This window comes from Microcaecilia unicolor, chromosome 12 (genome assembly GCF_901765095.1).
Source record: "Microcaecilia unicolor chromosome 12, aMicUni1.1, whole genome shotgun sequence".
NCBI classification, from domain to species: domain Eukaryota; kingdom Metazoa; phylum Chordata; class Amphibia; order Gymnophiona; family Siphonopidae; genus Microcaecilia; species Microcaecilia unicolor.
Genome location: NC_044042.1, coordinates 26398009 through 26414209, shown reverse-complemented (window position 1 = coordinate 26414209; position 16201 = coordinate 26398009). Strand labels below are relative to the sequence as shown.

Below are 16201 nucleotides of genomic sequence, written 5' to 3'. Positions count from 1 at the left end.
TCTCTTGGCTTAACATAAGAATAGCCATACTGGGCCTGACCAATGGTCCATCTAGCCCAGTATCCTGTTTCCAACAGTGGCCAATCCAGGTCACGATCGCCACTCTGGCACAATGTAAGCCACACTGAGCCTGCAAATAGGTGGGAAAATGTGGGGTACAAATGCAACAAGTACCTGGCAGAAACCCAAATAGTGGCAACGTTCCATGTAGAATCTCAAATAGCAGCAACATTCCATTTAGAATCTCAAATAGCAGCAACATTCCATGTAGAACCCCAATGAGTAACAACATTCCATTCAGAACCTCAAATAGCTGCAACATTCTATGCTACCAATCCCATGTGTGAAAGTAAAAAAACGTTATTGCCTAATACAATACTTTTGAGCAAAAATTGCAGCAACTACAATGAATGCAAAACGTTTCTGTCCCAATAACTTTACTGCTCTACAATTCAATTCACTTTGCTTTCAGTAAAACTAAATTTCGAAAATGACTGCCGCTCTTGAGAGTGAATTTGAGTCATTAATCCAGCACAGCTAAAAAGACATCTCGTCAAGCAAGCTTACCCTAACGATCCAACTTAACCTTGCAGCCCACCCACACAACTCCTGCTCTGAAGATGATTATACCTTAAACCCTGTTTCCCAACTCCTTATACTCATCCCCCGTCTTCCCTACACTTTCCTTTTGTCTACCTTGCCTTGTTTACCTTTCCATGTTCAATTCACATATTCTTATACCTTGCTATTACTATGTTTATTACAGTTTGTAATAGTCTCCTTACAATACTTTGTAATTCTGCTGTGTGTGGGAAAGCGCGGGGTACAAGTGTAATAAATAATAATAATAACAACTGGCAGGAAGTGTTCAGTTTGATAAAAGTTCCTTCAAATCAAACCAGGCTGGAATACTACCGATTTGTTCTGACTGGGTCTGCAAGCGTTGATGAAGGGAATCGCTATCTGAAACACTCGACTTCCTTATAGCCAGGATTGCTTCATCGTCATTATTGTTTATTTACAAACTTTTTGGTCTGCCCTTCCAACAAGGTCGAGAGGGTCATCGACGGGGGGGGGGGGGGGGAGTCAAAGTTGTTGTTGGTGGTGGTGGCGGCGGGGGGGGGGGGGGTGTCGGCAGTGGCGGGTCTGGGGGCTAAAATGTGCCCCCTCACCTTGGGCTCTGGACCCCCCTCCCGCCGAACTGTGGCTACACCCCTGCTGTCAACCAGCGTCATTGTCATTATCATTGGCATTAGAAGTAGTGCTGTATAACTCATCATTTTAATCTTCACCTTCGTTATCATCATCATGCTCTCACCAAGTTGGAATCATTATCTGTTCTAACAAGTTTTCATCTGATGGCAAACCGAAGCAACAATATCAAATGCGTGGGAACCTTTCAGTCTTAGGGCCAGCTAAGCCGACTTGCTATCAATCCAGTAGGCAGTCAATCCAATGTACACTTTTCCTTGGGATGACCAGCAGTCTTTCATGGTAGAGATATATGCCTGTTCACCAAGCATTGTAAGCAGCTTCAGCTTCATCTCCGCTTCAAAGTGACCCAACTCAATATTGTTCTGTTTGGTTGGAGACAAGTAACCAGGTCAACACACACAGGCAACTCTACTGTTCTGATAGGCTATATTCACTGAACAACAAAAAAGATGCGATGATGTACTCCTGACGAGGTTTGCAATAGCAAAATCCTGTTCCTGGCTCAGTTGTTTCATTTGGTTTACTAACCGTCATTTACATCTCGCTTCCACTTTTACTTTTAACTACAAGCATCAGACGTAATTGAGTAAAAGTAGTAAAAATTGGTGAAATTATTACTTTGGTAAAAGTAGAAGTAACAAATGTTTCCTGTACGTCTTTACAAGTAAAAGTGACAAAACTTTTACTTAAGTACAGTAACTAATTACAATTACTTAGTTACTATACAACAAGTGGGTATGGGTTATGCATGCCTCCCCTTTAGACCAGTGATTCTCAATCCAGCCTTCAGGGCAAATCTCTCTCATGCACATCCTGAAAACCTGAGTAGTTGGATGTGTCCCAAGGACCAGGTTGAGGAGCATTGTTCTAGAACAGGGGTTCTCAACCCAGTCCTCGGGACACCTAGCCAGTCAGGTTTTCAGGATACCCACAATGAATATGCATGAAATAGATCTACATACCACGGAGGTAGGGCATGCAAATCTAGCTCACAGATAGTACTAGTACATAATAAATTACATTTACCAGTACTTAAGATCCAAATCAAAAAAATGTAAAGCCTAATATTGGTAGGAGTCAGAGCTATAGTCGGTTGGAGACTAGAAAAACAGGAGTTAGTACATAAGTACATAAGTAGTGCCATACTGGGAAAGACCAAAGGTCCATCTAGCCCAGCATCCTGTCACCGACAGTGGCCAATCCAGGTCAAGGGCACCTGGCACGCTCCCCAAACGTAAAAACATTCCAGACAAGTTATACCTAAAAATGCGGAATTTTTCCAAGTCCATTTAATAGCGGTCTATGGACTTGTCCTTTAGGAATCTATCTAACCCCTTTTTAAACTCCGTCAAGCTAACCGCCCGTACCACGTTCTCCGGCAACAAATTCCAGAGTCTAATTACACGTTGGGTGAAGAAAAATTTTCTCCGATTCATTTTAAATTTACCACACTGTAGCTTCAACTCATGCCCTCTAGTCCTAGTATTTTTGGATAGCGTGAACAGTCGCTTCACATCCACCCGATCCATTCCACTCATTATTTTATACACTTCTATCATATCTCCCCTCAGCCGTCTCTTCTCCAAGCTGAAAAGCCCTAGCCTTCTCAGCCTCTCTTCATAGGAAAGTCGTCCCATCCCCACTATCATTTTCGTCGCCCTTCGCTGTACCTTTTCCAATTCTACTATATCTTTTTTGAGATACGGAGACCAGTACTGAACACAATACTCCAGGTGCGGTCGCACCATGGAGCGATACAACGGCATTATAACATCCGCACACCTGGACTCCATACCCTTCCTAATAACACCCAACATTCTATTCGCTTTCCTAGCTGCAGCAGCACACTGAGCAGAAGGTTTCAGCGTATCATCGACGACGACACCCAGATCCCTTTCTTGATCCGTAACTCCTAACGCGGAACCTTGCAAGACGTAGCTATAATTCGGGTTCCTCTTACCCACATGCATCACTTTGCACTTGTCAACATTGAACTTCATCTGCCACTTGCACGCCCATTCTCCCAGTCTCGCAAGGTCCTCCTGTAATCGTTCACATTCCTCCTGCGACTTGACGACCCTGAATAATTTTGTGTCATCGGCGAATTTAATTACCTCACTAGTTATTCCCATCTCTAGGTCATTTATAAATACATTAAAAAGCAACGGACCCAGCACAGACCCCTGCGGGACTCCACTAACTACCCTCCTCCACTGAGAATACTGGCCACGCAATCCTACTCTCTGCTTCCTATCTTTCAACCAGTACCAACTCCACAGCCCTGGCACAGAGTGTTCTTGGCCTCCTTCACATGAGAGAGGGGAAGAGACACAAACCCTCTTGGTTGCTCAAGACGACGCTTCCTGGAACCGTCTGCAAACCAGGGAAGACACGTCTCCTACTGACGCTCTCTGTGGAAGTCGCTCTGACTTTCACTGCTTTTATTACAACTTCGAGCTAATTTCCTGAGCTTAGTATTGGAATAAAGAATAACTAATTCAAATCTACAACATGACAAAAGGCACAGAAAATATCAACACCGGAGGACTAATGTACTGTATAAAGGTTTTAAAATCCAGCAGGTAAGGAAAGATATGAATAGCAGAGATTAAGGAGAAGTAGAGAAGAAAGAAGGGGAAGGGTAAACACAGGAAAAAGATTAGATATTTTGGGATGGCACAAATTGTGAGGGGCAAGAAGAGATGGCTATTGTGATCAGTCAAAAACACATACACAGGTGGAATGGAACATCTTCTTGCCCAGGAGACCCAAACTAAGACTGTCCTTGTTTTCTCTCTCTCTTTTTTTTTTTTTTTTTTGGGGGGGGGGGGGGTGGATTTAATGTTTGCTTGTTTTGGATTTAATGTTTATTTCAACAACATAAGAAAAGGTACTTAACCAATTGGCATGACAGTTTTACAATACGGTAATATTTCATTTTCATATAGCTACTACACTGGCAATACTACCCCCCCCCCCCTCCCCCATCACAACTCACCTGAGGTGGTCTACTATTTTTATTTTATTTGGATTTTGTTCATATCTTTTTCAGTAGTAGCTCAAGGTGAGTTACATTCAGGTTCACTGGCTATTTCTCTGTCCCTGGAGGGATCACAATCTAAGTTTGTACCTGAGGCAATGGAGGGTTAAGTGAGTTGCCCAAGATCACAAGGAGCAGCAGTGGGATTTGAACTGGCCACCTCTGGATTGCAAGACCAGTGCTCTAACCACTAGGCCACTCCTCCACTAGCAACATTCCATCTAGAATCTCAAATAGTAGCAACATTCCATGTTCCACTGCACTAACCACTAGGCTACTCCTCCACTAGCAACATTCCATGTAGAAGTTTGCCCTTGCAGATCAGCAATGGCGCAGGCTTCTGTTTCTGTGAGTCTGACGTCCTGCACGTATGTGCAGGACATCAGACTCACAGAAACAGAAGCCTGCGTGGCTGATCCTACATGGAATGTTGCTAGTGGAATAGCAACGTTAACATTCCATGTAGAATCTCAAATAGTAGCAACAGAATCTCAAATAATTTATTTGAATTTTGCTCACACCTTTTTCAGTAGTCGCTCAAGGTGAGTTACATTCAGGTACACTGGGTATTTCTCTGTCCCAGGAGGGCTCACATTCTAAGTTTGTACATGAGGCAATGGAGGGTTAAGTGACTTGCCCAAGATCACAAGGAGCAGCAGTGGGGTTTGAACTGGCCACTGCTGGGTTACAAGACCAGTTGTCTAACCACTAGGCCACTCCTCCACTAGCAACATTCCATGTAGAATCTTCAATAGTAGCAACATTCCATATATTTATTCATTTAGATTTTGCTTTTTCAGTGTGAGTTACATTCAGGTACACTGGGTATTTCTCTGTCCCGGGAGGGCTCACATTCTAAGATTGTACCTGAGGCAATGGAGGGTTAAGTGACTTGCCCAAGATCACAAGGAGCAGCAACCGGATTTGAACCAGCCACCTCTGGATTGCAAGACCGGTGCTCTAACCACTAGGCCATTCCTCCAGTCCACTATGCTGTACCTCCTACCCCCCCACCCCCACCCACCTGTTCCTCCCTAGTTTCTGATGCTTTGTGGGACTAAACAAAAATGTAGGGCCGACCCCTGTGAACAACCACCTTCTGTTACCTATGGATTCACATACAAAGCGATGAGAGGGAACAGCCTGACAGAGAAGGAACGCCTGAAAAGAACATGCAGAGGAAATCTGGCCTGGGAGGGTCCAGGTTAGAGAGGTCAAGAAAACCTCTCTATTTGTAAGTTCACATAACTGAGAAGAGAAGCAGTAAAAATAGCACGAGAAACTCGGTGCAGGGTTGCAAAAGCGATTCCGAATCCGACCAGTGCCCGGCTGGAAATAGCAAAGGTGACGCACAATCCTTCAGCAAAGAGCCCAAGTTTGAAAGGGATCCGAGCCAGGGAGCTCTGGAGAGATAGAGGATAATGGGTTTGGGGACTGGGTTTTACTGATCGAGAGAGTTTCTCCCCCCCCCCAAAACCCTTAACCCCTTGAGCCGCTTTGAGCTCCCCAGACAAGATCCAGTGGGGAAAGAAAGCCATCAAGCACGAAATACAACAACCGTCCGATTCTGCCCAAATCATACCCGCGGCAAAAAGTTGCAACAGACACCCGAAGGAGAGAAACAGCAGGTGATAAACAAGTTTATCGGACTAAAAACAAGGGACCAACCTCCCTTCTTAACCCAAAAAACGGGGATCGCGTACATCTTGTTTGTTAATCTTGAGTGACACAGCGATCTCACAGCCAGACTGTCAGTCAAACAAACAAACAGAGGATTTAAGATTAAAAAAAAACAAACAAAAAAGTTTTAAAGATCAAACCTTTGCTCTGCCTCGGCCGACGTCCTACCTATACAAAACTCGTCGCTAGGGCCCTGCAGAAGGCCTCCTATCATCTTTATTATTCCTGGGCGTCTCTTCTTTACCTTCCTGCAATCAGTTTCTGGGGAGGCAGCCTGGCCCTCCTCCCGCACCCCGTCCCACCCAGGCTGCCAGCGGCGGACAAGATGCTCAGAAGCTCTCTGGGCTGCAAGCCAGACTCCTCCTCAGAGCCGTTTCAAGGCCGCCCTGTGCAGCACTGTGGTAACTTTTAATCCCTGCCACAGAAGCAAAACCTGGGAAATGACACAATCATCAGGGCCGGCTTTAATACACGAATCAATAAGGCTACATAAACTGTCCTGCCGGTCGATGGCCCAACTGGTTTGGGGAGACTAAAGGGGGTGGGGTCAGGGGTGGAGCTTAAATCCATAATTGTCTAACACACAGAAAAAAAAAAGTCACAATTAATACCTTTTATTAAATTTAGATATTAGATATGTATCATATGTCAAAGAATAAAGTGGTTGCTCAAAGCATATTCTAAGCACAATCGCTCAACTGCAAAACACTATGCACAACTTTGTGCAAAAACACACTCAGAACCTTACTGTACCATAAATATTACACTGTGACTGGGCATACCCTAATACACCATATACCACCCAAACGGACAACATCACAGACCGTCAACAATATGAAACAAGGGATCATATCACCAGTGGCGTCGCGAGGGCAGCTGACACCCGGGGTGGGTCGGCGCTGCGCACCCTCCCCCCTCTGTAGCGCAGCCCCCGCGAGAACATACCTGGAAGGCGTGAGGGGCAGGCGGGAGGGCCAATCCGCCGAGTGCACGCCACTGGGGGGTGTCGGCGCCTCGCTGGTTCCTTGCTCTCTCTGCCCCGGAACAGGAAGTAACCTGTTCCGGGGCAGAGAGAGCAAGGAACCAGCGAGGCGCTGACACCCCACAGCGGCGTGCACCCGGGGCGGACCGCCCCACCGCCCCCCCCCTTCCTACGCCACTGCATATCACAATTCTCATGTCATGTACAGCCACAAAACATCCTTTTAGGGTGGAAATTCACAATGAGCTCCTTTTATTAACGACCAGATAGAGATAACAGTTTTCAAATTTCAATTTTGGCACAGTATAAGTCATCACAAACAAAATATAGGAACCAAAAGCATTAGGGGCTTATATCCCATTTAGTTATGTTTAAACAAAAGAGATCTGCATGAAACAAAATATTAATTTTTTTATTTTGACTTGTCTTAAACCTTCAGAGTCAGGCAGTCAGCACCTACCTCTCCTGAAATCCAACGTACGTGCGCTGCGTGCCAATTTCTGGGTCTGGGAAGGAAGTGGGAGGGAACATCTCACTCAGACACTCTTCTTAACCAGCCTTCCCTACTCAGTGAGGCCCCTCCCGTGCGTTCCCACCTATGCGGAACAGGAAGTGCATCATGACGGGACGGGGTCACGGGAGCAAGCGCTCGTAGGGAAGGCTGACTGGCTGCCTGAGGCGAAGAAAGAAGCATTGCACAGGCACAGCAGTGACAGCACACGATTCCAATTTCTGATCGACGTAAAGCCAGACCTGATGGTTTAAGGTGGATCGGCGCGGCGGTGTCCGGTGTGAAGCAGGGATGAGTCGAGTGTGAGCTTTCTGTGGTGGTCAGGCAGGACTCAGGTCAGGAGCTGCAGGTCCGCTGGACCGCGGCGCTGGGAAGAAAACAGGAGGGACGACGCAGCGCGCCGGTGTGAGAGCCCGAGCGGCGAGCCCCGGGCGGGTGGAACTGGGCTGATGGCCTGTCGGCGTCGGTCCGAAACAGCTGATGATCCGATCCTGCGGCTGGGGAGGCTTCGCCTCCCCAAGCCTCTTCTACCAGGCGCCTATGAGCTGTAATGATAAACATTGGAGAGGTTCCCTCCAGCCCCAGTGCTCAAAAGGTCTGACGCGTTCCGCCCACTGCAGAGAGGACAGGGCTTTAGGGAGCACGTGGGCTGCAAGGCTTTCCGGTGTTTATGATTGGAGGTCATTTGACTGGTGCCACAGGTCGGAGGAACAGTGGCAGCAATGGTGGCGGCAACCAAAGAAGAACGGAGTGGGCAGGCTTAGTTTTCAGGGGAAATCCTGGACTGCTGGGGAGGTAGAGGATGTGATGCTGTGCTGGCCAGTGGGGGAGGGGGGAAGAGAGATGGTGATGCTTTATTGGTGGGTAGGAGGAACAGAGAAGAGGGGTGTTGAACAGGTGGATGAAAAGGGGGGGGATGCTGGACTGGGAGGGTGCTGGGTCATAGGGAGAGAGGGGCGTAGAAAAGGGACATACATACTGGGATGGTAGAGGGGGCTGATGTCCCTTGTTAAACTGCTAATCTAGATGGCAGGTCATCGGGAATAGACTGAGCCAGTCAAGGGCGGCGAAACATCTTTTTGGTTGGAGGAGCCAAAGAAGTCAATCTCTGTCCTCTCCTCCAAGCTTTTCAGTTGCTGATGCTATCTTGGGACCATGGCTCAAGTGGCCCACCTAATTCTGCTGCCTGTGAAGCCTGCCCTGATTGTACCCCAACTGAATATAATGGAAGTAAAAACAGGACTGGCTCATCCTGTCATTGATACTGTGGTAATCTCCCATCAGTCTCTCATTTTGTCCCTCTACCAACCCCATTCTTCTCCCCTTCCTCTTATTGCTGAATTCAATGTGGTCCCAAGGCAGCTGCCTGGACAGAAATGAATGGGGATCATTCCTGTGCCCATTGCTCCAGGACCCTGGGGTGACTCAGGGTATGGGGGGGGGGGGAGGGAAGCAATGTGGGCATGCTGGGGGGGGGGGGTCATCAATATTGGGGGCTGCCAGTGCAAACAGTGGCTCAGGGTGCCCCAATCCCTTGAACAGGCCTTGACAATAGTGAAGACATGTTCCGAATTTTACTATTTTATTTATTTATATTTATTTCTTTATTAGGATTTAGTTACCGCCTTTTTGAAGGAATTCACTTAAGGTAGAATAAATCAAACATAAACAATAGACGATTACAGCAATAAAAATATTCACATAATACAAAGTATGGCATAGTATGCTACTTACAATGTCAACACAACATGTAATAGAACATTTTAATAGACATCGTAGGGTATAAGCAAAAGATAGAATATACAGATATGTAAGAGGAGTTAGGAAATAAGGGGACTTATTTAAAGAAAGCTGTACATAAGGTCAGAGAGGTGATTAAATATTAGCTCACCTAGGATAGCAGTGAATAAACATGTCCTGCTAAAGTATGTGTAGCCCTTGCCGCCAGTTGTGTATGTGAGTGTGTGAGACCAACAGTTTAGCTTTCACCTGCTTCCTGAAGTAGAGATAATCTTGTGTTAAGTGGAGCCTTTCAGGGAGTGCATTCCACAGCGTGGGGGCTACTCTGGAGAAGGTTTGCTTGCAGGTATCCTGTAATGTCCTTTGGAGAGGGTGTGGTTAGGGATACTTCTTGGGAGGACCTTAGTGTCCTTGGAGGTGTGTAGAGGGTGATCCTGGTCTTCAAGTACTGGAGGCCATTTCCTTTAAGGGTCTTGAAAATCAGACAGTTTTAAATTTAGCTCTGTATTGTACTGGTAGCCAGTGAAGTTTTTGTAAAAATGGTATGATGTGGTCACATCACTTGCAACCTTCTATTAGTCTTGCTGCAGCATTCTGAATCAATCGGAGCTGGTTCAGACCCTTTGTAGTCAGACCAGTGTAGAATGCATTACAGTAATCCAGTCTTGATACTGTTATGGCATGCACAACTGGGATAAGATTTACCTTCTCGATGTAAGGAGAGAGGCAGCGTAGCTGTCGCAAATAGTAGAAGCAGCTCAAGGTTGCTTGGGTTTGGGGAATCAGAGTAAGTGTTGAATCTAACTGTATTCCTTGTTTTCCCCAAATGAGATTTTGATGTCAGGTATGTGTCCACTTGTGTTAGGAAACCAAAGAAGCTCGGTTTTACTTGGGTTCAGGCAAAGTTTGTTTTTAGCCCATTCTTGAATTGATGTTGGGCAAGTAATCAGTTTATTCAGGGCTGTAGGTATGTCAGATTCAATGGGTATGAGTAGCTGCACATCATCCGGGTAGATGTAGAACTGAGTGTCCATTGACCTAATCAGCTCGGCTAGCGGCTTGAGGTAAATATCGAACAGAATAGGGTACCTCACAGGTCAGTGCCCATGGTGCTGCATGCAATAAAGTCAACTGAGGACTGATTCAATCTGTTGGGCAAACCTGGAGCCAGTTGACAGATCTAGACTAGAGTCTAGATTTCTTATATTACCACTAGTCTAGATCTGTCAACTGGCTCCAGGTTTGCCCAACAGATTGAATCAGTCCTCAGTTTACTCTATTGCATGCAGGGATTTGTAGTTCTGCTTTCCCTATTGTGTTCCCTAAGAAAAACAAGTCTACAAGAAGTGACCCCACTCTACCACTATTCTGTGGCTGTGATGTGGGCAGAAAAATTCAGTCCTTGCCATGAGATTGATCAGTGGGTGCAGAATCACCATGGAAGACCAGAGGCTGAGCCAAAGATACTGTGGTGGCCACAAAGGCAGCTACTAAAATGGTCAGTGGTCTCCATCATAAAGAATGTGGGGGGACTCATAGACCTCAATGTGTACATTTTATTTTTGGAAGGCTCACCCTTTCCACCAGAAGTATGAGTGCATAGGAGCCACCTTTTTTACATTATTGGGGGTGCTAACCCCAGTGGAAATAACCCCTCCCTGGACACATACAAGGAATTTTATCAATATTGGGGGTGCTCAAGCACCCACAGAGTCGGCTCCTATATATGAGTGGATTATTGGACTAATTCCCCTTCTTCACAGTGCACAGCACCAGCCACTAGGCTACTCCAGGAACCTGCTTGTTGCTGTAATAGGACTGGGAGGCGGGGATAGTGCTGGGCAGACTTATACGGTCTGTGCCAGAGCCGGTGGTGGGAGGCGGGACTGGTGGATGGGAGGCGGGGATAGTGCTGGGCAGACTTATATGGTCTATGCCCTGAAGAGGACAGGTACAAATCAAGGTAGGGTATACACAAAAAGTAGCACATATGAGTTTATCTTGTTGGGCAGACTGGATGGACCGTGCAGGTCTTTTTCTGCCGTCATCTACTATGTTACTATGTTATGACATCTGAGGCTGGTATATACTGTTCTTTCACATCTTTGGGGAGTAGGAGGGGATTAGTGACCAATGGGAGGAGTAAGGAGGGGTCAGTTCTTTAGTGGTCATCTGGCTTTTTAGGGCACTTCTTTGTGGCTTAGTCATTACTAAAACAGGTCCAGACCAAAATATCTTAGTTTTAGTCCTGGACATTTTCATTTTGTTCCATTATGGCTGAAAAACATCCGAGCTGCCGTATGCCAGTATGAGGGACAGCACAGAGCAACCCCTTAGGTTTTAAATATATAAAAGGGAAATGGGACTTGATATACCGCCTTTCTGAGGTTTTTGCAACTACATTCAAAGCAGTTTACCTATATTCAGGTATTTATTTTGTACCAGGAGCAATGGAGGGTTAAGTGACTTGCCCAGTTCCCCAGGATCAAAGTCCACTGCACTAACCACTAGGCTACTCCTCTACTCAAGAAAAGTATAGAGTAATAATAATGTAACCACTTGAATGCACACAGGAAAGTATACAACAACAAAAAAAAAAGTGATGCATAACCCAAATATCTTATGGTTGTCAGCAGACATAAAAAAATTAACTGTAGCAAAGGAACAGATGGGAAAATTTAACTATTAATAGTCTTTCGACTTCCTCCTGAAATCTTTTCGCCTGGTTAAACTTGCCAGCCAGCTAGGATGGCCTGATGCTTCTAATGATAATCTAAGGAGGATGTAGCTTTCCAATTATCATTTCATAAGCATAAAACGCAATCAATTCTTAACTGCTGACAACAATAATATATATCCAATTTTGTTTTCTTAACAGGACTATCCAGCACCATTACACTTGCACAAAAAACGATTAAAGGCAAGGGCAGAGTATGGAAACCTAACACAATGTTACCTTTGTGGTTTCAGTCAATTTCCTTTTCAGGTTGAACCTATTATCTCTTACAGATACTTTCAGTCTGGTCTTTCTGAAAGCAGCTGAAGAAATTCACTAACATGCGCTACCACTTTAGAGCACAGGGGCCTGCATGAGTGCATGCAATTTACCACAGGAAACTGGTTACTAAGGACACACATTAATGGCATTAGCTCATACTAATGAGGTAGCACACTTTAGATAAACATAGCCCTGGGTTTTTTGTTCAGACTGTAGGTTACATAAATATGTTGCAGTTTTAGTTCTGTTACTTCTTTGTTTTTTTGTTTTTAAGGTATTTATTTATTTATTGCATTTGTATCCCACATTTTCCCACCTTTTTGCGGGTTCAGTGTGGCTTACAATATGAGTTAAATGTTGGAAATACAATTTGTTACAGATTGGTTATGGATTACATTTTGCATAATTATGCGAAACAATTGAAGTGTCGTTGAGAGTGTAACAATGGAGCACAAACATTGAAACATTGGAAGGAAACAATGGGAGCTTAGAGGGCGATAAGGAGGCATAAAGACATATAATATATATCTTTCTGTGATTGAAGGTATGAATGATGTGATATTACGGGAATGAGAGTTCCGAGGTGAATGTGTGATGCATTCGTGAATAGTAGGTGTGGACTTTATGTGTTTTGGTTCTTTCCGTAAATCTTTTCGAAAAGATGGGTCTTCAATGATCTGCGGAAGGAAGCTTGCTCATTGATTGTTCTTAAGTTGCGTGGCAGTGTATTCCAATATTGCGTGCTCATGTGAGAAAAGGTTGATGCATGTAGCGTTTTGTATTTCACGCCTTTGCAGTTGGGGAAGTGGAGGTTTAAGAAGGTTCGGGATGATCTTTTGGCGTTTCTGGGTGGTAGGTCTATTAACTCAGACATGTAGGCTGGGGCTTCACCGTGAATGATTTTGTGGACTAATGTGCATACTTTAAAAGTGATGCATTCCTTTAGTGGAAGCCAGTGTAGTTTCTCTCGTAATGGTTTTGCACTCTCATGTTTTGGTATTTTATCATCCTCACTTTAATATTCCCTTATCTCTTGTTTGTCCTGTTTGTCTGTCCTAATTAGATTGTAAGCTCTGGCGAGCAGGGACTGTCTCTATGTCCAGTGTACAGCGCTGTGGACATCTAGTAGCGCTATAGAAATGATAAGTAGTAGTAGTTTTACATTGTTTTCTATTATCTGTTTTAAATGCTTTTGTATGGGTTTTTATTTATTTATTTATGTTTATTGTAATCCACTTTGATCAGTCTTTAATTGCATAGGCAGAATCTAAACATTTATAAATAAATAAATAGCTGAGCATGAATAGAGCATATACAATGGTGAGTATTCTAGACCAGGAGTTCTCACCCCAGTCCCCGGGACACACTCAGCCAGGCAGGGGGTTTCAGGATATCCACAATGAATATGCATGAGATCAATTTGCATACAGTGGAAGCAGTACATGCAAACTTATCTCAGGCGTGTTCATTGTGGGTATCCTGGATTGAGAACCACTGTTCCAGCTTTATCTAAGGTTTGCTTATTAGTTTGGTGTCATCAGTGCCCAGAGCCACAGCAGAAATTTTAAATGTTTGACTCTTGTTTCACAGTATAGCTGCAGTTATAGTAGTAAGGTCTACATTTTAGTTTCAGTTCATGTGCAAAGAGAAAAAGAAATGCAAAATACACGAGTCAGAGATGGAAGGCCTGAGTAAGATTCCATCGTAAAATGTAGGATGGGATGAATGAGTTAAACTCCATGGCAGTGTGTATTGATAAGAAATAGAAATGAACCAAAACAAAAGAAGAAAATAAAATGATACTTTTTTTTATTGGACTCGATAACATTTTTGATTAGCTTTTGAAGGCAATACCTTCTTCAAGTAAGACATGAGCAAGATAACAAATAGCAGAATAAATATTGGTTTGTTTCTCACCCAAAGATGAAGGTATCACTTTCAAAAGCTAATAAAAAAAATGTATTAAATTAATTAAAAAAAAAGGTATGATTTTTCTCTTCTTTTGTTCTGTTTCTATATCTTACCTTTAAAGGTGGACTAACATGGTTTACCAAACCAACGTATCAAAGTGTGTATGCAGAAATGAGAAGTAACAAAGGAAAACAAGTCTGAAATTCCACAGAACCATCCAGGGAAAACAGGACAATGGAGAAAAAGCTAAAGCAATAAAAATAAAAACAATGTGGCTTGTAATCAATTGATTAAAACAATCTTTTATTAAAACAGTGGAGGACCTGACGCAGGACATGTTTCGGCCTAATGGCCTGCTCCAAGAGTCCAAAGTTTCTATAATGCCAAAAATCCACAGTTACAATGTCATATAGTAGAAAGTAAAAAGGAATGACAAGTCAATCTCTTAGGTTGAGAAACCAAATCACAATATTATATTCCACTATACAGCATACTAAGGGCCCTATTTACTAAGGTGTGCTAGCATTTTTAGCCTGTGCTAAAAATTAGTGCGTGCTAACTGTGTAGACGCCCATAGGAATATTATGGGCGTCTACATGGATAGCGTGTGCTAATGTTTAGCATGAGCTAAAATGCTAATGAGCCTCTAGAACCCTAGATGTGTGTGTGTGTGTCGGCATTACTGCGTGGTAGCCACCAGGGGCGTAGCCAGACTTTGGCGGGAGGGGGGCCCAGAGCCCGAGGTAAGGGGGCACATTTTAGCCCCCCCCGGTGCTGATGACCCCCCCCCGCTGCCACCGCCGCCACCACCAACCTTAACCCCCCCCGCTGACGACCCTCTCGACCCACCCCTCCCGCCGCCAACCCGTCATCGCCTAGCTTTGCCAGCCAAGGTCCTCTTCTTCCGGCACAAGGCTTCGTTCTGTTTCCGAGTCTGATGTCCTGCACATATGTGCAGGACGTCAGACTGAGAAACAGAACGAAGCTTTGCGCCGGAAGAAGACCTGGGCTGGGGTCCCCCGCCAGCAAAAGTAGGTGACGGCGGGTTGGACTAGAAATAGAATTAGGACTAGAAATAACAACGAACATTTATAGAAAAGGCTACCTGTGTGCATTTAGGGCTCTTTTTACAAAGCCACGGTAGCGATTCCCGGCGCAGCAATGCTGACAAAGCCCACTCTCAATGGGCTTCGTCTGCATCGTCGCATGGGAATCACTAGTACGGTTTGCAATACACGAAGAAAGGAACACCTTTGTGATGCTTAAACCCCCCCCCCCCCCCCCCCCCACATAAAATAAAATAAGAACTGTAGCAAATGAAACCAGAATTCAAAAAAGTTACAAAAGTAATCCCCACGAAAACAGTGATGTAAGGAATTGAAAATGAGGAATGAACCCTATAAAAATGTAAGAATTTGAAAACTATCTAAAGAAATGCATACACACGTGTACACATGCGTGAATACATGCTTATTTACATATGTAACAAGAGCATGTAAGCACATAGAACGATGATTATCAGTTAGTGAAACAATGTTAAAACTAGTACACTGTAAACAATGTATCTGCCAAATATCACCTCACGCACACCAAATATTGAAAAGATAAAAAACCAGCATGAGAACACACATGGACGGAGTTACACAAACATACTTGCAAAATGCCAAGGATCCCAGCTGGAGAATCCACAGAAAAGCATCAGCAGATCGTTGATCAGCACGTAGGTCAACCCAAATGACTGATAATTATTTCAAGTAAATTAAAAAAAAAAAAAAACAGACTAAAATGAACCAATCAAATATCTGTGACTTCATATCATCTGCCAGCTCTGCTGTTCTTATATATCGGATTACACCTCAAGTCACACCTTGAAGACTACACATGACACTGCGTCTCTCTTGTTATGAAAAGTAACTCAGCCAAATTAAAAATTTTTTAAAACCATTAAAATGAGGAACTTACAACTTGTAGAGCAGACAATGTACCTCTGACTCCGGCAGCAAAATCTACACTAAAGCTTCTAGAGATGTGTGCAGTTCCCTTTTAAAGTAATCGAGGCAGTGGAGACTGTTGAATAAACATAAAGGCTGGAAAAACCCCGAAATGTGCGAGATTGCCACAATC

At 44.3% G+C, this 16201-nt stretch overlaps 1 protein-coding gene across 2 annotated transcripts in view; it reads right to left on the bottom strand.

Moving 5' to 3' along the window:
- The window catches only part of LOC115481455 (alpha-1,3-mannosyl-glycoprotein 4-beta-N-acetylglucosaminyltransferase C-like), a 38475-nt gene extending 22723 nt beyond the window's left edge, over positions 1–15752 (bottom strand). The window contains exon 1 of one of the 2 annotated variants that reach the window (XM_030220587.1): positions 15731–15752. The gene's annotated coding sequence lies outside the window, so the exon portion shown is untranslated. Of the gene's footprint in view, positions 1–6075; positions 6183–15730 lie in introns of those variants that run through there. The other variant, XM_030220586.1, reaches the window with a different exon arrangement.
- Between the last annotated feature and the right edge of the window lie 449 nt (positions 15753–16201).